Source organism: Vanacampus margaritifer, chromosome 14 (genome assembly GCF_051991255.1).
Source record: "Vanacampus margaritifer isolate UIUO_Vmar chromosome 14, RoL_Vmar_1.0, whole genome shotgun sequence".
Classification (NCBI taxonomy): Eukaryota; Metazoa; Chordata; class Actinopteri; order Syngnathiformes; family Syngnathidae; genus Vanacampus; species Vanacampus margaritifer.
The window spans coordinates 5,140,714-5,165,969 of NC_135445.1; the positions used below are offsets into that span (position 1 = coordinate 5,140,714).

A 25,256-nucleotide genomic window follows, 5' to 3' on the forward strand; every position below is an offset into this window, starting at 1 on the left:
CAGTTTCTGCAGACGTGCGCTCTGGCGAGAATGAGGCCTTTATTTTTGAAACCGCATACGAGGGTCATGTCCTGCTAGCAGATGTTTAAATCTTGTCATTAAAACACTATATGAGTCCACGCGCAACATGAAGGACTCAAAGCAGCCATTTAGTTTTTTCTCTTTCACTCACAAGTCACTACAAAAAAAAAAAACACTTGTAAAAACCCTTTTTTTGCACTGCACTTGGTTTTTGCGGCGTTAAGGATGGATGAGGGGGAAAAAAAAGATGGTGGCCCGGTCAAGCTTGTTCTTCTACGGCACTGGTTGCTAAGCTACCAAACAGGAAGTAGCCTGCTGCATAAAGCCATGGTTTTGCTTATCATGAAGAGGAGACATGATACGTTTGAAGCTGGCTATGCTATATTTTAATCTAAGCTAACATTTTCAGTGTTAAAAAATGCTAATTTGTACCATTTTCAACCAACCTGATGGAGATCTTCTTTCACACTTCATCATTTGTCTCGGACACAGGGAGACTGCATTTATTATTACTTATTGTACTCTGAAATGCAGCAAAGTGCAGTGTGAAAAGGCATTTATTCAAGAAAACAGATTTGCAGTAAAAGCTTCAGCATAAACCATCACCTTTACTAAAACGAAATCATTTTGATCAATTATATCAAAGCACAATGTGTTTATTAAAACAGACATGACATTACTTGGATTTGGCGAGCGATCCGCGCTCCACGCGGGGGATGTTACCAGTTTGTTTGTTTATCTGTTTAATAGTTCGCAGGCTACGTTCAACGTGCTTGCTCACATGGGGATCCTTTCGTTTACTTTAATGTGGTTCGAAGCCTGCTCCGTATTGAAAGTGCCTTTAACTTTGTTTTACCAATTGGCACTACATAAATACAATTGACTTTTGACTGTGAGTCATGGAGAATGACCAGCGGCGTTGCCTTCTAGGACGAGGGTAACAAGCATATGGAACTTGAGCAACAGACACAGGAAGTTCATTTCTTGTATCTGCATTTCGTCCAGATTTGCATCCTCACTCGACATTGAGACATTATTATTATTTGACACAAAGCTTAATGGTAATTGGTTGTGTAGTTTAAAAAAATATATATAAATTATATATTTTATTATATATATTTTTTTATTTTTTTATATTTAATTTAATTTAATTTGTTTTTATTTAATTTGTTTTTATTAATCGGTAATCGGAATGTTATTCTGCCAAATATCGGAATTGGCCTAAAAAAAAATCTATATCATTTGGTCCTTATAAACAAACATCCACACTGATGTCCAATTTAAAGGGGAAGTCAAATCCCCTTAAAAAATAAAAATAAAAAAGAATTCTTAACAGTAATATGTTCTACGCAGCCCCGCTAGTCTAAATACGGAATTCTGTTTAATATTGCGTTAGTGGAATATTAGTTAAGCAACAAAATGTTAAATTTTTTATCCAACTCAGGGGGCGGCTATTTTGCCACTTGCTATCAAGTGGCAAAAAAAACAATCAAGAGCCCAGCTTCAGAAAACAAGTGAGCTGTGATTGGTTGTTGCCTGAGCCCTGAGCAACTGTGATGTCATCTTCAGTCGACAACAAGTGGCAAAATGGCTGCCCCCTAAGATGGAGAAAAGCAGCTGTTTTTTGCTCCAAAACTCTTATTCCACAAATTTGATATTAATCAGAATTTCATGTTTAGACTAGTGAGGTCGTACAGCAGTAAAAAAAATAATATTTTCTCCACAATTAATTTGATAATTTCATTATTTTTCACATACAATATTTTTGAAAACCAATTTTTCCACTCGTTTTCGACTGAAGATGACATCACCTGTGCTGAGTAAGTAGGTAACGACCAATCATGGCTCACCTGTTTTCTGGGTTTGGTCAGCAAACTGAGCCATGATTGGTCGATTGATGATCTTCAGTCGACAGCAAGTGGTAAAATTTGCTTTTAAAGGTATTACTTGTACTTGAATAATAATGAAGTTATCAAATTATGGACAAAATATTAACTTTTTACTGCTGAAAATGTCTCAATGAGTGAAGTATCCCTTTAACATATTATCAAGAAATTATTTTTCAACGTTGACATCTCCTTTAACTCTTTGACTGCCAAAAACGTTAAATAACGTTTAGTAAAATCCTATGGAGGAGTGCCAAAGACGTTAAAAGACGTTTGTTTCAAAACAGAGGTGAAACTAACTATTTTCTATTGTGGATTACTGAAAAACGGAATAAGGTAGAAACAAACTTTTTTTTTCTGATGAAAGTTGAGAGTCCAATCTTTTTTTGGTAGTATGTGTGTTTCCATAGTCCAAACACATAATTTTCTGTGGACCTTGAAAGATCAGTCAAAAATGCTTAAATCGGCTGACACCCACGGCATCCCTTTTCTGAAAACGTCTGGCAGTCAAAGAGTTAAAGTCTTAAATGAAGCATGATTTAGGAAAGTAGCGCAAACATGCTAACCGCTCGTCCACTGTGCTCGCCTGCATGCGACCCGAAGGCGAAAGGAACAGATGAGCGCCGCGAGACATCAGCCAGGGTCACCGTGCACGTCATTGTCGCAAAACCAGCCTCTTGGCGTCTTGTCCACATTCCCGGGTCACGTTTTGGAAATGGAGGGGTCATGCCCTTTCTGTTCCGCCCCCTTCAGCCTCCCCCCCCGCTGCCACCAGTTGTATTAGCATCCAAACATCATGTAATTACAGCCATTTAGTGCGGACGAGCCGCAGAGGACTGACAAGTGGGTGCAGTCTGGGCTCCCCAGACAAGGGCACTCAAACAAGGGGCCATGACCCACCTTTGTCCGCCACCTTGACCCTTGACACCCCCAGGACAACCAGCGGACATGATGAGGTTGCGCGTATGTTTTATTGATTCAGCGAATCCCAAAAATAAATAAGGTCACCACGCTTGTAACCATGCCACACACGTCATTAGGGTGTTATCAGTGGCTGCATCAAAGGACGGGCCGAGGGAGACGTGTAACAAATCCTTTGCAGCTTAAAGTCAGATAAGCATCATTTATCACTCAGGGTGCGGCTGGCCCATTAACAACCACGGCTCCATTAGCACTATCTGCAAGGCTTTTATAATGCTTTGTCTGGCCACATCTTTACGTTTGTACGAGGAAATCATTAAGCATTGTTTGTGTGAGGCGGATGCAGCTTTTAGGCTAACGGCGCGGCTATCTTGGCCGGCGTCCTGCTGGGGGGCAGAGCAGGCGCCAAAGTGATTTGATGTGTAAAAGCGGGGGGAAAAAAGCCCCCCCCCCCCCCCCAAAAAAAAAGTGGAAAGTGCATTATGTAAAGTGAGACTAAATGTATTTTTTTTTTAAGGGGAAGTCAACGCTGAGTTAAAAAAAAAATCCAGCTTTAAAAAAAAAAATCCATTTCTGGGTGCGGCCATTTTGCCACCTGCTGTCAACTGAAAATGACGTCACACTTACTCAGGGCTCAGGCAACAACCAATCACAACTTTTGGGAAGCTGAGCTGTGATTGGTTGTTACCCGAGCAACTGTGATGTCAGCAAATGGCAAAATGGCCGCCTTCTGACATAAAGACTGCTGGATTTTGCTACTTAACTCATATTCCACTAACGCAATATTTACCAAAATACCGTATTTCGACTAAGTGGGGCTGCATAGAACAACAAAGTTTGAAAATTAAAAGTGTTGAGAAATGTAAGAAAATGAGAAAAGTGTCTAAATTGCGTAGTGAGGATGTTTTAAAGACTTCAAACAAACATAATACAATTAAAAAAAAATAAAGCTGACTACATAGCAAATTTCACCTGTTGTGGGTATTTTTGGGAACGTAAGCATAGAAATAAACAAGGGGACACCGACCGGTTCTATTATTACTACCACCACAGTAATAATTGTTCATTTTCCGAGTCCGACAAATGTACATGCCACCCAAAAATATCCACATTTCCGACTGTATTTATTGTGCAAACTAAACAGGGAGTGTAAACACAACCCGTCTAGTGCACGTCAGCGTCTGTGGCATTAAAATTGGAAGACAAATGTTTACCGGGAGACAAAGTGGAGGCCACCGTCATGTAAACTTTTCTCGAATTAGCCACTTGTTGTCAGAAAGCCTTTTCCGCCTTTCAGGTTTAGAGAAAGAAATCACCCCCCCCCCCCCCCCCGCCGCCGCCGCCGCCTTCCACTGCCCACCCCGATGGTGTGTAATCCCGCCTCTTGTTGTGCTGAAGAAGCTGAAAAAGGTTTATAGTGGGGGGGGGGGGGGACAGTAATTTCCATTTGACCCTTGATCTAACTCATTGGAAGGATCGGGACATGGGCGGGGGGGGTTATAAGTATGGGTGAGGGCCGGGGGATTAAGATGGAAGGGGAGTTAGGAAGGGGGGGGGGGGGGCATGCTCAGACACAAGATGAGGACATGTTTGTATGAACAGACACTGGAGTTCATTGTCCAAGGCACTTCCTGCGCCCGGGCCCCGACCCTCCCTCGCCAACATGAAATGACCTCGTACCCAATCTGGTGAGGTATCTTCACCCGGTGAATATATGCGGCGCACACATATTTCCTCTTCTGCCGATCGGGTGACATCATTAACAATCATTACAGGGACACCAGGAAGTGCTCACATCATGAGATCAGGTTAACCTAGTCGGGATGAGAGATTTTTCCTGACCACTGGATTTCATCAACGCCTCGCTGGCTTTCAAGCGGGCGGCATAAAAATGATTAATTTGCGCAGAAACTCAAGCCTATTGTTTTGTTTCAAAGAATTCCGCCACAGCGCCTGCGAACCGACGTTCCCCTGTCGGCAGTTTGCGAAAATGAAAGACACACTTGAGGCTTTGATTGCACGACCTCATCGTTTATATTTAGGCTTCCTCTGATGTTGGCGTCTGACCACTTCAATGTGACATGGATGCAGGCAGGGGCTTTTTGGTGGTTTTGTGAGGCCGGCCGCTTTCGGGATTTGGGCTGGGTCGGCTCTGGCGGCGGCTCCCACAACTCAAAAGGGGAGCGCGCTGGCCAAGGCCGGCGCTCTTGCAAGTGACGCAAAGCTTCCTTGAGGCCGCTGGCGTCTTCGCTTGCTCGTCTTGTGTGACGGCGACCGCAGCTACCCGCCAGGCGGGACTGATGTCGCTTTAAGCTTTTGCATGCGGGTGAGAACGGATCCGTGTGTGTGTGTGTGTGTGTGCGCGCAGTGCATGTGCAGAATTGTGTGCTGCCTGCGTCTTTACACTTGTAGCTGTTGATGCCGCAATAAAAAGAAGGGATTCCCATTAGGGCGGGACGATTATGAGAAAAATAATAATCACGATTGTTTTGACTGAGATTGAAATCACAATTAAAAAAACTAAGACTAAAACTCAAAACATAGCCTTACGCCCAATCATCCCTTCACGTTGAACACTTTATTCTCGAACTCTATTCTTTTTGTCATGTATAACATAACCTTAGAAATATCATATGAAACTCAAGCCTCTTGCATTACCCTCTTTATCATATTTATTTATTTTTTATTTTTTTATTTTTATTTTGTTATGTTATTTTCACTAGTCTGGTGACTTAGTGGGCTGTCCTGGGACCTCAGGGCTTGTATTTTGTGCTATGTTATGTGGAAATGTGTGTTAGTATGACCAAAAAACAAAACAAAAAAAGTCATTGGTTATATTTGTATCCTTGAATTTTTAGGAGAAGAACATTCTGTGAATCCTTAAACTCAATTAAAGTTAAAATAAAATAAAATAAAAACACTGTATACTAAAACAGTAATTGCCAAACAAATACTCGGTGTTCCTGCACGTTTTGGCCTCTTGGGGGCATTGTGGTGCCATGCATCCATGGTGTACACGCTTCTATTAAAATATTCTAAAAATATTATATTAAAATAACTCGTTTTTCACAAATTGGGAAGAATTTATGCCTTTGAGTAATGTTATCTTCCCCGTGTGTACGCGTTTCCACAGCATTTGTGTGTGAATATTCGTTATTTGAATGAAGTTGATGCTAACTTCCTGTTAGCATTTGAATATGATTCACCATGCTCTTACGCATTAGCGCTAGGCTAGCGACGTTTAAAAAAAAACAAAGCATGCTTTGTGTTTAAATACACGCTGTATGTAATTCTCCTTATTGTGTGTTTCGTTTTACAGTTAACTCTAACTGGAATGTCATGAAACAGTTTAAAGGACGCTCAGGAACAGCAGAATCACACTGATTCGCTTCCGGGCTTGCTATAAGCTACATGGTGCATTCAGGGTACTTTCACAACGTAGGGAACTTGTAAACCCGTCGCAATCAGTGGTACTTTAACTTTAATGATCGAGAGAAGCCAAAATCGGATAATTCCCATTACTATTTTTTTTGGTGTATTTCTTCGCAGCGATAAGAGCATCAATTATTTGTTGGATTATCGCTTTTCACAGTTGGCTCAGTTCCAGCGAGTAGTAAAAAGTTATGCATTTTAACAGGGAGCCTTTATGTTCACGGTTTCAGGAATGCTAGAAAGCAGCCTTCAAAAGGCAAAACAAAAAAAGCCTCCCACTCGGCACGATGAAGGAGGCGACTTTTTCCCGAGAGAGCGACGCGGCCCACGACCTTTCACACAATCGCCGGGCCAACAATACGACGCAGCCGAACCCTCGCACACCTTCCATTGTGCAGCAGCTGCCGAGAGTCACATTTAGGTGTCACGGGGCAACAAATGTTGCTTTAATTGGAATAGTGGCATTAGCTCATATTTCCTCCCCGCCGCCGCTTTATGAATCCCCCGCGTCCATTGTTTGGAGGGCCGCTTTGACGTCGTCCTGGCGCTGCCGGCTAATTGAACGAGTGTGTGCTTGGACCGGGTTCAAGGGGAGCCAGCGTCTGTTACCTTCGTGTGTGTGTGTGTGTGTGTGTTATCTCACCCCGCAAGACTACGTGCAGGATCTTTGCTCGGCCTCGCCGTCATGTGTTTTCTTAAATTGGACGGAGCCTGCAGATGCTGAGAAATTGATTTATCTTTTTGGACTACCGTTTTGTCTTTTGGCGAGATTAAATCAAGCCGTCATGTGAGCTCAATCAGAAAAACAGATCTTCAAACGGATAAACTAGGATTTTCTCAACCCCCCCCCCCCCCCCAAAATACATATTGAATATGCATTGGTTTATTTTAATAAATGTAGATATCCTGCCACTGTTGATCCACTTTAAAATAGCTTTTGGGGACGACCAAATCTGCTTATATTATTGGAAAAAAATCTGGACAAATCAAATGAAATCTTTAACTTTAATTGGATTTACCGTTTCATATGCTTAAAATTCAATATAACAATGTCTGCTAATAGTAGGTTTGCCTAAAAGCATTCATTAAATTATATTTGCATGTCCAAAAGGGAGCAGGAAACAAGAATGTGCTTCTCGCTACACTTATTTCAACTTCCTTGCCTCATTTCGCACAAAAAAATGTTCATTATTTTAATTTGGTTAAATGTCAAGAAAGGGAAGTCTGAATTGGCCCAACGCCTGGAAACTCCCATTTTTCAGTAATCTGAGGAGATTACTGTTAATCTGGGGGCATTAAAAACACACCAATCCCTTCCTTAATACGAGATCTTAACACTGGATCAAGAAAACTTGCCACAATCCAGGTCAAAAGATGCCATGAGGAAAATTTGATTGGAGGAATGTCTGATTTCTGGATTTTAACTAGCCTGTTCTTTTGTGCAATTTAGACATTTTAATTTATGAACATCAGGGTCAGTTATGCCAAAAATATTCAAGACAAAATCAAACAATTCAAATGTTTTCCAAATAATGTGTTGACAAAACACGTCGTAATCCGTAAAGAAAAACCGCATGCAGTCCAAGTGAAAGCAAAGAACAGGTGCCTCGACCCTCCGAATCCGTGTCAACCCGGGATTACGGGATGTGTCGCGGTGGGATTGTTAGCGCGCCACCAGAAGAATTACTGTCATACAGCCTGTGATTGCAAATATGGAAGATTAAGAGCAGAATAAGACGCAGATAGTGCTAAATTCACAAGATAATCTGTTGGCATGTCTTCATCAAAAATATCCCTCATGAGAAAACAGAATTATGTTTGTATGTGTGTGTGTTGGCTGAGGATTGGTGGAGATTATTGCAAAGGGAGGAAGCAAGTGATGGCAGTTCCAAACTTGAATTTCTTCCCCCGCTTAAATTCAAAACAACTTTCATTCAGCGCTGTAAACACGTGACAGCGTTTTGATCCGAAGTGTTGATTGATGGGACTTGGATAGGAAAACTATTTTTTTGTTAAAAGGTCGGTTTGGTGTGCCAAAGGTGAACAACATGTCTTTTTCAATGAAGTCATTGTCAATGTTAACAAAGGTACCTAACACTAATATCCACTATAAACTCACCCGCATCGATTTTGAAACCCGATCGAATCGTTCCACTTTAAAATATATTCTCGAAAGTGATCTTCATTGAAAGACGGTGCTTTTCTTTCAAAAATAAGGGTGACCCTAAACTTTTGAACGGTAGTGGAGTACTTAGTTAGTTGTTTTTTTATTAAAGACAATACAGCACGCTGAACTTCCCCAAAACACAGGAAAGGTAGTTCTAAACTTTCTAAAAAGCACTTGGGCTTTCCGCGGGAATTTTTCTTGTTCCAAAATATACCCTGCCACTCGGTTTTAGGTGTTCTTTACTTAACCACTAGAGGGCAGCCTTTAAACGTGCCCAGAAGAAGACAGGAACAGGAAGTTATTGACCTCATGTCGCTAACAGCTAGCTCTGCCTTTGTTTACTCATGGAATCATGTTGAAACATCGAAATGTTTTTTAAAGACACTATTAAATGTGTAATGTAGACATAATGAGGTTTGTGTGAACTAAATGGTAGCTGGTGTTTGTTTACCTTAAGTGGTAATCGCTAGCGCGCTAATACTAATCATGATTGCTCACCATTTAGCATCAGCTACTTTTGTTGGTGTTTAATAATGTCCTGTGAAAAATACTTAATCTTCATTCATCCCATAAACGTAGAAATGTAAAAAAAAAAAAAAAAAAGACAAAACATAACAAACATTTATTTATTTATTTCTCTATTTCTTTTTATTTTTTATTTTTTCTTACATTAGATATACACACATATTTAGAATTATCCCCTACTATGATTGGGGGTTCGCTGTAAATCTATTTTGTGACCACGAGAGAATTCACATGTCATATCTGGGTTTCAACCAAGATAAAAATATATATATATATATATATCTTGGCCATGTGTTTGTTTCTTTTACCTCTTAATCTGTTTTATATATGTGGGCAGATATTTGCGGTCAGCTCACCAGAACTAATGTGATCAGGGCCCACAAAAGTGTGCCGGGCCCGAGCGCGTACGCACTTGGAGCTCCGAGTGGTTTGCGGGGAATTCATTAGTGTGTGCACAGGTGGCTAGTGTTACACTGCGCTGGTGAAAGGCGGCGGCTCGAGCTGTCCCGCACTACACTCCATCCCCCCCCCCCCCTCTTTTCCTGTGTCATGGCGCGGTAAAGCTACACCGGGCCTGGATGACATTTCCAACGGGCCACTGATTAGAAAATGGTCTGCGCTGAAACAACAGCCTGTGATCTTTATCAAACTTTAACATCCTCCCTGTCTTTTCCCCTCCCTCCTCCTCTTCAACCTTGCCATCTATCCGTCTCAAAGGCCCGGCTCTCTTGGGAGCGAACTATAAGTAGTCCATCAGGCAAACTGCATTAGTGTAACTTCGTCCCAGGAAATTAGCAGAGCAGAGCGGCGCCAATTAGAAGTCAATAGCTGGCTTTATTAATCGAGCTAGCCATCGCACTTGATTAGATTAAGCGGGTGGGGCGGGAGGGGGGGGGGGGGGGATTGGGCAGCACCAGTGTGTACGTGCCAGTGTCCTTGTGTATTTAGTCATCTGTGTTTGTGCCTGTCAATGTGTGTGCGTCGGGTCCCACGCAAACAGCGGCAGGTGCTGCTGACTTGCTGATTCCGTCTCATTGTGACTTTCTGCGGCTCGGTCACAGCTCGGTAATATGTTGATATTGACCTTCTTGGACTGCACGCACTCAATAAAAGGCATCGGCTCCATAAATAGACAAGGCGCGGCCAATTAGTGAAAATGAAAATGTTGTTACTGATCAAGTGCGTATAGATGCAATTAGCCGGTAATGATCTGGCGAGTGAGTCATGTAACATAACAAAATATAAAGACAAATTTCATTGAGTAACTCCTTGTATAAGTGAAAAACGAAGATGTAGTGAGGTCATGTTCCCCCTCCCACACACTTTAAACATGATTAAACTTAGCAAAACACACTCATACAAACTAGCTAGCTTAATGCTAACATACAATGGGAAACATCATAGGAGCACATGTTAGCAATTAGCATATCTGTGAAGGTGATGTTGCCCATGAATCAATGGGTATCAGAACACAGAGAGTGTAAGAATGCTCAGTAGGTGTACTTTCTTTATCCTCTGCAAAGATATTACTGCCATAGTGAGAGAAGCTGCATCTCCAGTACAGTACAGTATATCCATATGTACAGTAAGTCTTATACGGCATTAGCGTGATATGTCGTTTTTCATGACTATGTTTTACAAATTACTTATTTTCTGTCACAAATGAATGACATTTCCATTGGTTTCAATGCTTTTGGTCACACGAGTGATCACAGACTGAATTAAACTTCTATTTCAAGGCACCGCTCTATCCTTCACACCGAATAAAATCAGACTGCTTAGTGGCCTTTTTTTGTGTAACGTGAAAAAACTTCAAGGTGGTTTTTCAAGTAGCCCCAATAAAACGTGTATTTTCTATGTAACTGTAGTTTATAATACAAAAAAAAAAAAAATGTCTTGAATTATACAGTAGTCATTCCATCCCCTCGCTAGGATTAAAGTGTGAATTTCCTGTCTTGTGTTTATAATCTGCAAATCTCCGCTTTTACTGACAATCCCTCACAAAGTTGTTTTAATCTGTCTGGCATATCTGTTGCCTGGCACCTGTTCGTGAAGGAGCACGCTCGGACCCGTGGCAAGCATCTTGCCGTTGTCGCAAAGCATGGGGGGCGGGGGGGGGGGGGGGTCATTCTGTTACACGTCGGCCGATTATTTGCGTGATTCCAACTTTTTCTGTGTCAGTGTGATGTTGTTAAACAGTCAACATACTCTTGGATAGAGTTGAGTTACTGTAAAAATACATTTAGTTACTAGTTACGTAGTGCCATAATGTTAAAGTCATGTAACTTGATTACTTGTAATTTTTTTTGTTAATTAGGGCATGTTTCTTTAAATGGATACAGAAAAAAATGCAGTTGAACGTGGCTTAACCATCCATCCATCTATCCTTAGGGTGGCGGGTGACATTTGACCTTGGCCCAGAGGTCAAACGACCATTCATTCTCACAATCGCGCCTATGGACAATTTAGAGTCTTCACTTACCTTAACGCGCATATTCTTAGCTACTCAAGTCTCACGATGCACATTCCCCGAACATTGCGACCCATGACCTTACTGATCCCTTGCTAGCTATGTCGCTACCGCCTCATAAAACCAAAAGGCCAATCACAACAGCCAATTTCTTTTCTTTTTTTTTTCTTCTTCTTTTTTTTCTGGAGAGCTCAGTATTGTTCATTCGGTAATTTTGCTCTCTCTTTTTTTTTTTTTTTTTAATTTTTTATTTTATTATTATTATTTTTTTGTATGTGCGTGTGAGTGTGTATTCATTAGTTCACCTAAAAAATCCCATACCGTTCACCTAAACCGAACACTTCCAGCCAGAGTCGTGAGGCCGTCAGGAGACCCGAGGAAGGACCAAAGAAAGGAAAGTGAAATCCAGCACCCACACGGCCAATTTCTTTGAACGCAATCGCTTGTTTCTTCTACCACCGATTGCCGTCGTATGAACGTATCGGCAGCCGAGTCGACGTTTTTTTGCGCAGACGGGGACACGCATCCTTGAAAGCATGTAGCTGTCAGGCCAACTTAGCCACCAGCGTCTCAGACGTAGCCCAGGGGGAGCTGTGCTTTCTGGGCCAGTGCAGCCCGCTCACGTTTAGGGGCCCGGGCTCCTATGTTAGCATGTATACATCGACTGTAAAGTGACTCAAACACACGAGTCCGGGAGAGGCAGCTGTGATTTGAAATTCGATGGAGCCCGGAGCAACAGATTGGCTGCTGCCGCTCGCTCGTTCGTGTGTGTGTGTATGTGTGAGAGTGAGTGTGTGAGAGGGGTTACAGTGGCTTTGCTGTGTTGATCATTTTGTGGTTCTTTAACTCGTATGTTGTAAAAGGCACACAAAGCCTTTAGATCTTTTCTGCTGGAAACTCAACACTTTAAGCCCCAGTGGCAATGTAATTTAGCTCAGTATAATACAAATATTATCTTGTACTTTTTCCCCCTCTATTTATTTAGGTTGCTTCAAACACTATGTGGGATCAAAAAGCATGCGGGGATTAAAAAAAGTGCCTGCAAACGGATGTCCCCTTTTTGCCTAAAGCAGTGGGTCTGAAACATTTAACACCACCCCAAAAAAAAAAACACTCAAAGTAGCATCATAATGACCAACATTACAATGCAGTCGCATAGTACACCCAAGCGTTCTTGTACGGAACTTAAAATATCCCGGATGTACTCAAATACTTCCTAAAAAGCAATCTTCATATTTTTAAATTAAATGAAATATTCCCCAAAAGTAATCTACCGTAAATACTCCTGTACTGTATCATGGCATCATATATGTGTTACTGATTTGAAACATTTTTGCATGAATTAAAGTTTATAGGAAATGCAAAAAGGTACTGCACCTGAAACAGCGACCCTCTTGTGGCCATTTTACAATCAGGAACTGGAAATTTGAATGACAACAAACTGGTGTTATTGTCATGCAATTTTAACATAAATTGTTATAATGGGATATTTTTTTGTTAGTTTTTTTGGGTGGGGGTTTGTTTTTTGGCAATATTATGTATCAAAGTACTAGTGGTATCGGCGAGTACTCACTAAAGAGTAGAGTACTCGTACAAATTTGTTTGAGAAAAAGTGGCATTGACCATTCCATAAATCGATTTTTATTGTAACCATATTTCTATTATCTTAACATTTCTTCCTAATTTTATGTTAACAGGATTATGGAAAAAAAATTGTACATTTAATTGTAATTTTAGATATAAATTAGGATTAATTTGCGATTAATCGTGAGGTAATTATTGAAGTCAGGTGATTAATTGCGATTTAAAAAAAATTTAATCAACTGACAGCTCTAACATATATATATATATATATATTATATATTTATATATTATATATATAAATATATATATTTACATATACATATACTGTATAATATAATAATATATATAATTTTTTTAACATTAGAGGTTCGAACCTGGATCCTCTCACTGTGAAGCAGAGGGACAAACCACAATTTTCACTGTGCGTCCTCAGACTTCTCCAATCAGAGTCATAAACGGAAATCGATTTCTTTCCGTTTTACAACAAGATTCCCGAAGAGGCCTGGCAGCAAATAAAGAATGTGGACCACAAAACTTGAGCCTAACATTTCACATAAAAGTAGGAAGAAGTTGAGCCTTAAAATACATTCCCAAGCAACACGTCTAATTCCTCCCACATTAGACAAAGTATTTGCTGCTGATTCACACACAAGCAGGCTTTTACCACAAATCGTCCTCTCGCATCAGTGGAATTAAGTCGGTGCCCTCTTCTCAAAATGTTCCCAGATTTGACAAAGGGCCCTTTCCCCTCGCGTCCCAACAAACGACACCATTCACACGCGCCGAATCATGTGAAGCGCTGCAGAAGACGTGACCAGCTGCTAACCTCCTCTCCGGACTCCGGCGCATCTCGGGAAATCAACGGCGACGACTCAAAAGTCGGCGTAAACAAAAGCCTTAATCCCGCCGCGTTATAACATGATCCTCGCAAGGACGTGTAAACACAGACTCAAAGGAGTGGCGGCGGGCGGAATAGAAATGATCTGTCAGTGCCTCTTTCAATGCGACCAGAACAAAATGATGGAAACTATTTACAGCCACCTAAAAACAATATGGTGGCTTGTGGGAAGCTAAAGTGTTTCCCAGAGGTAGAAAAAAAGTACTGCCGTTGCTATAGTGTGTTTGATGCACCCCCACTAATCTAAACATGATATTTTTAATAAAAACTGTGTTTGTGGATTAAGAATCAAGCAGAAAAATCCACCCATCTCAGAGGGCTGCCTTTTTGGTGTACACTGCCACCTGCTGTCCACTAAAATTGATGTCAAAATGCTTACTTTGAACATAACCAAAACCAGAAAAAATGAGTTTTTATTTTAATTTTTTTATTTTAAAACATGTATATTAAAATAAAATGCACAGGTTGTAATAGCTTTGGATTTTTCATGATAGTTTTTCAGGTACTCTTTATTATTATTATTTTTTTTTTTTTTAAATGTGTAGTTTAGGTTTAATCTTTCTTAGTTTTAATATTAGTTAAAAGTATTAGTCAAATTAACTCTAATTCCCAAAAGACTGTTTTTCTTCGTAGCAAAATGAATACATTTAAAAAAAAAAAAATGCCAAAACCTCGTGTGAGATTAAAATGAAGATTTTCTAAACATAAAATGTAGTTTCAGTTAGCGTTTTTTTTTAAGCACTCTCATTTGTCTTTTAAGTTAATGTGAAAATATTTGTGATTAGTTCTCATCAACTATAATAACCTCAATTTCAGCACATCAAGTCTAGTAAAATGAGTCATTCTTGGCAGAGGATAAAGAATATATGACATTATCTATCCACGTGTTGCTCTACTGTTGGTGTTCAAATATGTTTTTTTTTTAAAGTGTTACATCTACCATAACATCGATACAATTTTGCTAGCTCATCTACTGTATGCTGTTTTAGCAGTGCGCTATCTACAGTAAAGCTAATATATTTGATATTAGTCATAGAATCTGGTGTTTTTTTTACATTGACCCAAGACAAACACCAATGGCGGCAAGCAGCAGCGTATTTGCACTTTGCTCCTTCCCGCCACTGATGTTTTGCGGCACTTTCCCTTCCCACCTCCTGCCTTTCTTCTCCGCAACGCGCGCGCTGGTCGGTAGAAAAAAAGCAGCACTTATTAGGTGTCACGTGGCGTTAGAAGCTGTGACCTGTCAGGGCCCGTCTCGCCACTTATCTGTCACCAGCGGCCTGTTGAGCGTCTGCCGCTGGATTGCGGCGGCGCACCTTCACTACGGATATTTGCTGCTCAAGCGTGCCCCCCCCCCCCCCCCCCCCCCCCCCCGGACAATCGGGGTCATCTTGATGGCCGACCCCTCTGTTGTCAAGATGAGACAGGGATTTCGCAACAATTTTGTTTTTTAAAAGTAGTGCTTTATCTACACCATATGTTGTTGTTTTTTTATCTTATTTTTAAATGTAGCAGCTAACTAACGCTAAGCTAACTTGTGAGGGGGTTTGTCTCTCCTTTCTGATTTTTCAATTCAAATTGGTTTTCAGGACACCCCCATCTGCCAATTATCCCCTAGGGACTAAAGACGCCCCTGTCCACAAAACCTAGTGACACCCCAGGTGGGCTCAATTAGTTGTTTTTATACAATGACAAAATATATACAGTACTTGAAGTTGTATGAAGTACTTGAAGTCACGGGGGGGGGAAAAGAGGAAGTCTTCTGAGTCTTTGGCCCCCGCACCGCCAACCCTCCAAGCTATAAATCATGCTTGTGATGGGGCCTGGAGAAGATGGAATGCGAGAGCGTGACAATGATGGAGGTGAGCCGCCGGGTTCGGGCGTCAGGTACTGCGGCAAAGGCCCGACCCGGCCCACGATGCGCCGGCCGCGGCATCCGACGGCTTTTGAAGGCAGGCGAGGATGGCGATGGAGTGACAAGAAGCAGAAGCTGTCAGGAGAAGGGGGGGGAAAAAAAAAACCCAAGGATGGGATGTGGTGTTCCGTTTTGCCGCACAGACGTGGCGCCGCTATCTTTGCTGAGACAGCTGCGAATGCGCTCACTGTGTGGTGCTGATGTTTTGTTTTTTTTGTGTGCCGACATCAAAGACCGAGCTGACTGAGTCTGAGCCGAGGAACTAATAATGGACCCGTTTCGCCGTTAGCGTAGCTGAAGCATTTTTGTGTGATCATCAAGACATGATGTTTGAACATACAAGTGGAAGAAAAGTAAACATGCTAATACAGTCTCTGAGACAGAGGACACGGTCAAAACTTCTCAGTAAGTTGCAGTAATATTAGTCTCTCTTTCTTTTTTTTCTTTTTTTACAGAGGATAAAGAAAATACGCCTGTGAGTATTTATTATATTGTCTATTCATATATTGTCCAAATATTTCTATTAAAATAAACATTGCTTAAAGGGTTTTAACAATACAGACGTTTTTTGTTAGCGTATCTACGGTGTTTTCTAGCATTTTTGTTAGGAATGAGCTAAGTAGTGTTTTTTTTTTTACACACATAATCATAGAGAACACAGTTCACAAAGCATTGCCCATATTTATATACAGTGCAAATACAAATCCACAGACAAAAAGTCTGTCTTGTTTGAGTAATATCTGTTTGTTTTAGGCTGAATCTGTAAAATTAGGATAACCGGTTAACTCATTTGCTCCCAAAAAACGTAAAAATATGTTCTATTTTAAATGTTTTAAGTGTCCCAAAGACGTATTTATAATTGGTTGTTTTTTATGCTAGAGCATACAGAAGGCTTTGATGCAGCCTCTGAACTGCAGAAAACGGGTGAAAAAATTGGTAGTAATTACAAAAACGTCCAGCAGGTGGCAGCGGAGTATAAGAGATCAGCCAGGGCCATGTTGCAAGAAGCTCCTTTTGACAGTGTTTTCGACAGGTTTGTGAATAATGATGAAACTTAGCTATATTCTAATGCTTATTGCTGCAAAATGAAAACCGATATATGAATATTTATTATTATTATATTATTTAATATTTAAATTTATATAATTTTTTTTCCTGATGAAAAAAGGGACTCTATTCTTTCTTTTGGTAGGTTCCATGTCTTTCTAACAATAGAACACAATATTCTGTGAGCTTTGCAAAACCAGTCAAAATCCAGTAAAAGGGAGCGAAGGGGGTTGCTTCAGTGAAAATGGCTGGGAGTGAATGAGTTAATCAGCCGATTAATTAAAATAACTTTTTTGTTGGTCCCTTAATGCTTACAACCATAAAGATGTGAATTACAGGCAGAACACGACTTTGCATTTCAGTATTTGTTCATTATTTTTGTCTTATTTTTTAATCCGGTGGTGGGCAAAGTCGATCCTCGAGGGCCTGCCGGTTTTGGATGTTTCCCTGCTCCAACACAGCTGATTCCAATCACCAAGATCCATATCAGGCTTATGCAGAGCTTGCTGATGAGCTGATCATCAATCAGCTGACCGAGGTTTGCCCATCCCTGTAGAAATAAATAAATTAATTAAATGAAACTGCAAATCGGCCCAAAAAAAAAAAAAAGAGGCCATTTTAAAAGAGCTAATTATCACCTGATAAAATCGGCTGGCCAATGAATCTGCGGCCCTATTATATAGCTCAACAACAACAAAACGACAAGAAAGAAGGTATTTGGTAGACATGGAAAGACTTTAAAAGCTGGGTCCGTCTAGTTTTACTAGCCTGTGTAGACAGACCGTAAAAGACGGTGTATCATCACACTGCTACATTAGTTCACAATGACATCGATGAAGTGACTTTATGAGCGTGTGCAGGACCATCAAATGGTCTATCAAAAGGTCTGCGGCCATGCCTTGAGTTAGCAACAGTTCTCACCAGATGAGATAAGCGCCGGGAATAAAACCGTTATTGTTGCAAGTGCTGGATTTCGCCGGCGTTCAACGTGTTGCTTGTCAGCGATTCTCATGATGCCGAGCGACCGAAAAAGATGCCTTTGTGTTGGGGGAGCTCGGCCGCTCAAAGGCGGCATTCACTGACTTGTTTAGACCTCCTCGGGGCCCACCAGAAGACGCCTGATGCTTGATTATATGTAAGAATGGCAGCAGAGGTTGATGTGTCTTGTACTCACTTGAGTTTAGATGATCTCCATTGTAGATATAAAGAGCACTTTGATTCTTTCCTGCAATTTTTGGGGTGGTAAAAGTATTTTCTGTAATGCGAACTAAACTACACTTATTTACGATACACTAAGAAAATGCGGGGTTGTTTTCCTATCCCACTCGTTGAGTAGCTGCGGATTTTGAGCGGATTGGGTTATTTTTTTGGGGGACCCAGCAATTGGGTTGAAGATTGGATTTGGGTGGTTGTGTAACATTGTTGATTTTTATTTTTTCTTCTTAGAAAATGTAAAAATAAGCTCCTCCCCCCCAACCGAAAAAAAAAAACTATACACTCTAATAACAGTTTGGTAAAAAAAAAAAAAATAATAATAATAATTTAGGTCACACAGGTACCGATCCATTACTTGGGTCGATTTGACCCCCCCAAAAAGTGAAGGTTGGATCAAATTGCCCTAAGTCGCGGGTTCATTTTTGACCCAGTTGGGCTATTGTTGACCCAACGTTTTTTGGAATGTACCAAAAGGTAACAATTTTTTGGGTAGCTTTCACTGCTCCTCCCCCCCTAACTGAAAAAAAAACTATACACTCTAATAACAGTTTGGTAAAAAAAAAAAAAAAAAAGAATTTAGGTCACACAGGTACCGATCCATTACTTGGGTCGATTTGACCCCCCCAAAAAGTGAAGGTTGGGACAAATTGCCCTAAGTAGCGGGTTCATTTTTGACCCAGTTGGGCTATTGTTGACCCAACGTTTTTTGGAATGTACCAAAAGGTAACAATTTTTTGGGTAGCTTTCACTGCTCCTCCCCCCCTAACTGAAAAAAAAACTATACACTCTAATAACAGTTTGGTAAAAAAAAAAAAAAAAAAGAATTTAGGTCACACAGGTACCGATCCATTACTTGGGTCGATTTGACCCCCCCAAAAAGTGAAGGTTGGGACAAATTGCCCTAAGTAGCGGGTTCATTTTTGACCCAGTTGGGCTATTGTTGACCCAACGTTTTTTTGAATGTACCAAAAGGTAACAATTTTTTGGGTAGCTTTCACTGTTGGCTTCTCCCAACGTGCTGGATCAAAACCTCAAACCAATGTGCTGGGTATAAATAACCTATCACCGGCTCTGCCCCTTTGGGACCCAGCGTTAGGTAAACTATCTCACCCAATTCCAATTTGGGTTACTTTTAAAGAATCTTTGTGCAATTTGTCACTTTTTTTTTTTTTTTTTACTCGCGACTGCCACCTCTGGCCCCAAGTGTAACTGCAGCATTTGCGTCAGGCTCGTTCGTGGTGCACGTGCAAGTACGTGCACGATCTTACATCGACAGCCACAGTTGACAAACAAAGACATGACTTCAAATGAGGTCAGAAAAACTCCGCCCCTCCCCAAAGAAACTGTGGAGTGGGAGGGGCCGCACACTCTACTATAGAGGGAAGATAAAAGCTGATAGATGCAGTCAGAGTAAAACAGTCAGGGCTCTTCGTACTCATATACTTTTTGGCTCTATCATGGCCAGTTGAAATCAGCGAATACTATATATTTTAACTCAACACTTAAAATGACAGATTATTTCTGTTGGTGGACAAAAATGGCCATTTTGTATAATTGAACAAGACCCGAGAGTTATATGTGGAAAATCCCGATGTTTTGTTTCTAAAAGCTTGCGAAAACACATTTTTTGATGGATTATCGAAAGCGTTCTGAACTCTTCTCTGTGATTGATGACGCACACGAGTCCCATTTAGGTGAATTTACACACTTCCCGTGTCAAAGAGTCATGCAAGGTATGACGCCGCCACCTCGGGGCTTGAGGTGGACGACGTGCGACGCTCGCCCCAAAGACAGGTGGCGCTGAACAAGTAGTAAAAAAAAAAAAACTGTCCTGTGCTATGTGATGTCATAAGGTCAACAAAACTTGAGTAGTTCTTTTTTTTTCTTTTCTTTTTTTTTTTCTGGAGAAACTAAACTAAACTTAAGTAGTTCTTCTGGTTGCTCCATTCATGCCCAGTTGATGGCAAATGAGGGTTGACCTTTTTTTTTTTTCTCCTGGAGATGGATATTCCAAGATATTTTCACCAAAGCTCCTGAATGAAGTCGAAGGTACGTAGCAGGTCAATGTGAGGGCAAATGAATAATAAATCATCAGTCACGAATTCTGTCTCTGGTTGGTTGTTTTTGAGGTACACGATAGGACCAGACACAGCTTTTTTTTTTTTTATTATTATTATTTTTTTTTGGGGGGGGGGGGGACAGAGCTCAGTATTGTTCATTGGGTAATCTTACCGATTCAACATGACATTATCATAGCTTTTTTTTTTTTTTTTTTTTTTTTTTTAAGAATGCTCAAAACATCTTTTCAATAGCCTGGACCAGACACAGCTGATCCCCCCCTCATTTCACTTATATACTACTAAGGTTGCACGATTATGGCCAAAATATTACTCACCATTTTTTTGGGATCAACATTCTCATTGAATTGAATATGAATGTAGGCTCTCAAGTTCTATTGGAATCACACTAAACCGCTGTCTGAAGAGCCTCTTCAAAATATCCTTTTGTTGAACTGCCAGGCTGCATGCATATTTTAACACGGCGTGTAAATAATTTAGACACTTTTATGGCCGGACTCGTCCAACTGGTGTTTGGGCTTCTGTTTGCACACACGCAGTCGAAAACGACCGGGCAAATGTGAAATGTGAGCCGGCGCGGCACGTGACGGAGCGCCGTGTGGCACTTCCATGTCAGGCGGGCACAGTAAGCGGAGTTTGCGTGCGTTCGCGCTGCCTGCTGCTCCGTGTCATCTGACAAGGCAGCGGAAGGTCTGAGAAAAGGCAGATCTTGTGATTGGGTGCGCGCGAGGCGCAACGTTGGCCTCCATTCACGGGTCCTGACCGTGACTTCACCCTTTACCTCCTTCGGGGGCCAGGATGAGGAAAGAGTGCGAGGAGAAAAATGACTGACTGCCAATAAGAGATTATAGCACGCAAGCACAAAAGGCCCTGCAGCCATCGTTAAACTTCTCGGTCATGCCATTGGATAAGGGATGCGTTTTATCACAACTCTAATGCATGGCGTAGTCTTGTTTGCAGTGGTGGGAAAATCACAAAAAGTAGAAGCAAAAGCAGAACTGTGATTAATCACAGAAAACTGCGTTGACAGCACTAATGTATCTTTTTTTTTTTTTTAAATTGCATAAAATTTGCGGCAATTTCCTATTCTTCTCATTTCTAATTTCCAGTTCCTGATCGTAAAATGGCCACAAGTGTGTGGCCGATACTGGTATCAGCTGGAAAAAAAAATTCTAACTAAATTGAATGCAGTGATCAAAACTGAAATTTCCACATACTGTTGTATGAATACCTCGGCGTTATCATCATTAGCACAGCATTACTATCTTACTATCAATATTTTTGTGTCATGCATTTTATGAGAGAATGTGAGTATTTTAAGGAGAAAAAAAATCAATCAAGTCCAATCAAAAGAAGTGTGTTCCTAAAACAATTAAAAAAAAAATAATGTTTTTGTCAATGTCCATATGCCATCTTTGTATTGTAATGAAAGGCGCATATCCCTCCTGGTCTTTTCATAACTGAACTGTTGTCTCCATGTCAAACAGGCTGAACAAAAGCACAGAGCTCCAGGGTGAATCCGTCTGAGAGAGCAGAGTGCTTCATGATGCCCGAGTCGGGAGATCAATATTTACAGACACTCCTCTTCTTTAGACCGCATTCATGTCTCAACGAACAAACAGTCCTCCCTGCAAAGGTAATGTCCAGCCCGCCTCTAACGACACTCTTTCTCTTACCTCATCCCCACCCGTCTCCCCCCTCCAGTACATTCTGCACTGAGACAAAAGGTAAAAGTTGACAAAAGGTGTCTGTGGATCTTTTGAGTGGCACACAGCGGCCCGCCGTCTGCATTCACCCGGCAATTATCTCCATGCAGACTTAATCCCGGCTGTTAAGTGGCCGGCTAAAAGCATGTGTACACAGACACGCACACAAATGGTGGGGGGGGGGGGGGAGTGCAAGGTGGTGCGCGCCGTTTATCTGCGGGCGTCGTCGCACACCTGATATATGGCCCGGCCGTACAGGAAGCCACTCTTTGTGACCTTGGCAGAGATTGGAAATACAAATGTGCACGTATGCACACAGCAAAGCACACAGCGGCATCAGATGTGGCTACTGTGCTTTAATGGACTCATGTCATGTCAATAAAGGCCAAATTGCCATTGACAGGCTTCCAAACCACTCAGTATCTACTTATAGTTTACAACCACAGGTTTCTTTGTCAGTTTTCTTACACTAATAAAGGTTCATAAATGGGTTAATCTTAATATAATAAGCACTTTGTGAATAATTTATTCACAATTGTATATCGTTTGGTTTTGTATTTCTTTGTCTGTCTGTCTATCTATCTAGCTAGCTGTCTGTCTGTCTGTTTAGCTAGCTATCTGTCTGTCTGTCTAGCTAGCTAGCTATCTGTCTGTCTAGCTAACTAGCTATCTGCCTTTCTAGCTAGCTAGCTAGGTGTTTAGCTAGCTATCTTGCTAGCTATCTAGCAGATACACAGACAGCAAGCGAGCTAGCTAATGTCTTGGCTCAATATTTGGCAAGGATGTCACACTTCTGATGGATCTACACTAAAAGAAATATAATTTATAGCTTCTGCCGTTTATACAAAACCAATAAATGAGCAGTTAAGGTCAATGGTAGCTCACTATTTGGCTATCTGTCTGTCTAGCTAGCTAGCTATCTGTCTGTCTAGCTAACTAGCTATCTGCCTTTCTAGCTAGCTAGCTAGGTGTTTAGCTAGCTATCTTGCTAGCTATCTAGCAGATACACAGACAGCAAGCGAGCTAGCTAAAGTCTTGGCTCAATATTTGGCAAGGATGTCACACTTCTGATGGATCTACACTAAAAGAAATATAATTTATAGCTTCTGCCGTTTATACAAAACCAATAAATGAGCAGTTAAGGTCAATGGTAGCTCACTATTTGGCTATCTGTCTGTCTAGCTAGCTAGCTATCTGTCTGTCTAGCTAACTAGCTATCTGCCTTTCTAGCTAGCTAGCTAGGTGTTTAGCTAGCTATCTTGCTAGCTATCTAGCAGATACACAGACAGCAAGCGAGCTAGCTAAAGTCTTGGCTCAATATTTGGCAAGGATATCACACTTCTGATGGGGCTACACTAAAAGAAATATAATTTATAGCTTCTGCCGTTTATACAAAACCAACAAATGAGCAGTTAAGGTCAGTGGTAGCTCACTATTTGGCAAGCAGGTGTTTGCCGGCCATGCTGATTTTATATAATTATATAATTGATATAAACAACAACAACAACATATATAATTGATTATATAACGTTGAGAGGAACCAGTTGAGGTGGCTCGGGCATCTGGTTCGGATGCCTCCTGGACGCCTCCCTGGGGAGGTGTTCCGGGCATGTCCTACCGGCAGGAGGCCCCGGGGACGACCCAGGACACGCTGGAGAGACTATGTCTCTCGGCTGTCCTGGGAACGCCTTGGGGTCCCGTCGGATGAGCTGGCTGAAGTGGCTGGGGAGAGGGAAGTCTGGGCTTCCCTGCTAAAGCTGCTGCCCCCGCGACCCGACCCCGGATAAGCGGAAGAAGACGGACGGACGATATAATTGCAGTTTGTAAAGTGTTAACAAGCTAATTCATACTGTATAACATTTTATTGTGCCTTTTGGGTGTCTGGTTTTTGCCATATGAGGCTCACACTATAATCACCAGTTCCAACTGGGGACTTAAAACCTTAACAAAATGTAAAACTTTGCATTGATTTTAAATATCAGTATTAAGCCCGTGGAATTATGTACATACAAACATATTGTACATATACAGGAACCATTTTAAGTAAACAAAAATCCATTTAAAATGTACAATTTTTCTTATACGGTCGTCCCCAACCTGTCCACCAGATGCCCTCGAACTTCACTTTCTCAGATTTACCTGGTGTGCCCGCCCACCTCTCCCTACACCCGAACCCCTCGTCACCTCATCAGTCACTTCCATTGTTTGCTGACACGTTTTTTTTGTTGCTCTGCCAGGTGCTAATGACTTGTTTGTACAGGTTTTGTAACTTGGATTGTTGGCCTTTGTTTATCTGCTTTATGACACCTGCCAGCTCACCATCCCAGAAGTCTTTGCACCTCTCATTTGGTTCTGAAACTGCTAAACGCTATAAAAAGCGGTGACCTACATTAAGCAATTAAAGTACAGCATTTGTTCTGTGGAATTGTATTCATATTCTTTGTATTCCGTAGCGTTTACCTGGGCTGCATCCGGTGTTTTATGTGGTTGTTGGAATTTTTTGTCCAATGAGGTCTCGGATTCTGTGTTTTAACGTATCGATCTAATCAACTAAAGGCCACTATACACCAAATAGACACTGGAACAAACCATCCCTAACGCCGACTACGAGGTATCTTTTGCGCATGTGTGAGAAGTAATGCTCCTTCATACCGTCGGTGGCGGTAGTCAATATTACTCATTGTTAGAAAAAGCCAAGCCACTATCTTTTTTCACTCACGATGCACTCCCACATGATGCACACCCTCGGGCTCTTTGCAGTCTTATCGTGTAATGTCCGGACAGACGTTGTAAATCCCAAAATCAAAGGATGATAAATGAGCAAAATTCTTAAGGCTTTCCATCGCATAGCCGTTTATTTGTGTTCATCACTTCCTGTTTTGTTCCATGCGCTGATTTGCTAACAGCCAATCAGAGTGAATGTTGAATTCTACACCAATGAGACGCCTACCGACGCCTGTCCACTTCCCAACTTCTGACGTCGGATTGGCGTTTGGAGACCTACTGAATATCCAAAGACCAAATAGCTGATGGTAGCAAGCACATTGTCGCTACACATTAGCTTGACATAAGAGGTGCGGAATTAACCATAAGTGCACGGAAGGCATGATCATATTAACCCTGGAGAACCCAAAAACCCTCTTCTTCTTTGGAAAATTATGAATTATACATTAAATGACTGCTATAAGTTCCCTGAACACCAAAATATATGTTTTTTCAATTTTAACCCTTTTTTTTTAACTACCTCAGAGTTGCTAATTTATCAAAATATATATATAAAACATACTCCTAGGCATTCTGCAACATGATATGAAATAGATTAACAGAAAAAACACAATTTTACCATCTGATGGTTTGCTGAGAAGATGGTTTTGTTTGGCTCATGTAAGTG

The 25,256-nt window shown here is 41.2% G+C and overlaps 1 protein-coding gene across 5 annotated transcripts in view; it reads left to right on the forward strand.

Annotated features, from left to right (window-relative positions):
- LOC144063798 (uncharacterized) overlaps positions 1-25,256 on the forward strand; it is a 264,774-nt gene that overhangs the window by 184,400 nt on the left and 55,118 nt on the right. For 4 of the 5 annotated variants that reach the window (XR_013296637.1, XM_077585648.1, XM_077585650.1 and 1 more), the window contains one exon: positions 21,647-21,795. The gene's annotated coding sequence lies outside the window, so the exon portion shown is untranslated. Of the gene's footprint in view, positions 1-16,274; positions 16,295-21,646; positions 21,796-25,256 lie in introns of all 5 variants that reach the window. The other variant, XM_077585651.1, reaches the window with a different exon arrangement.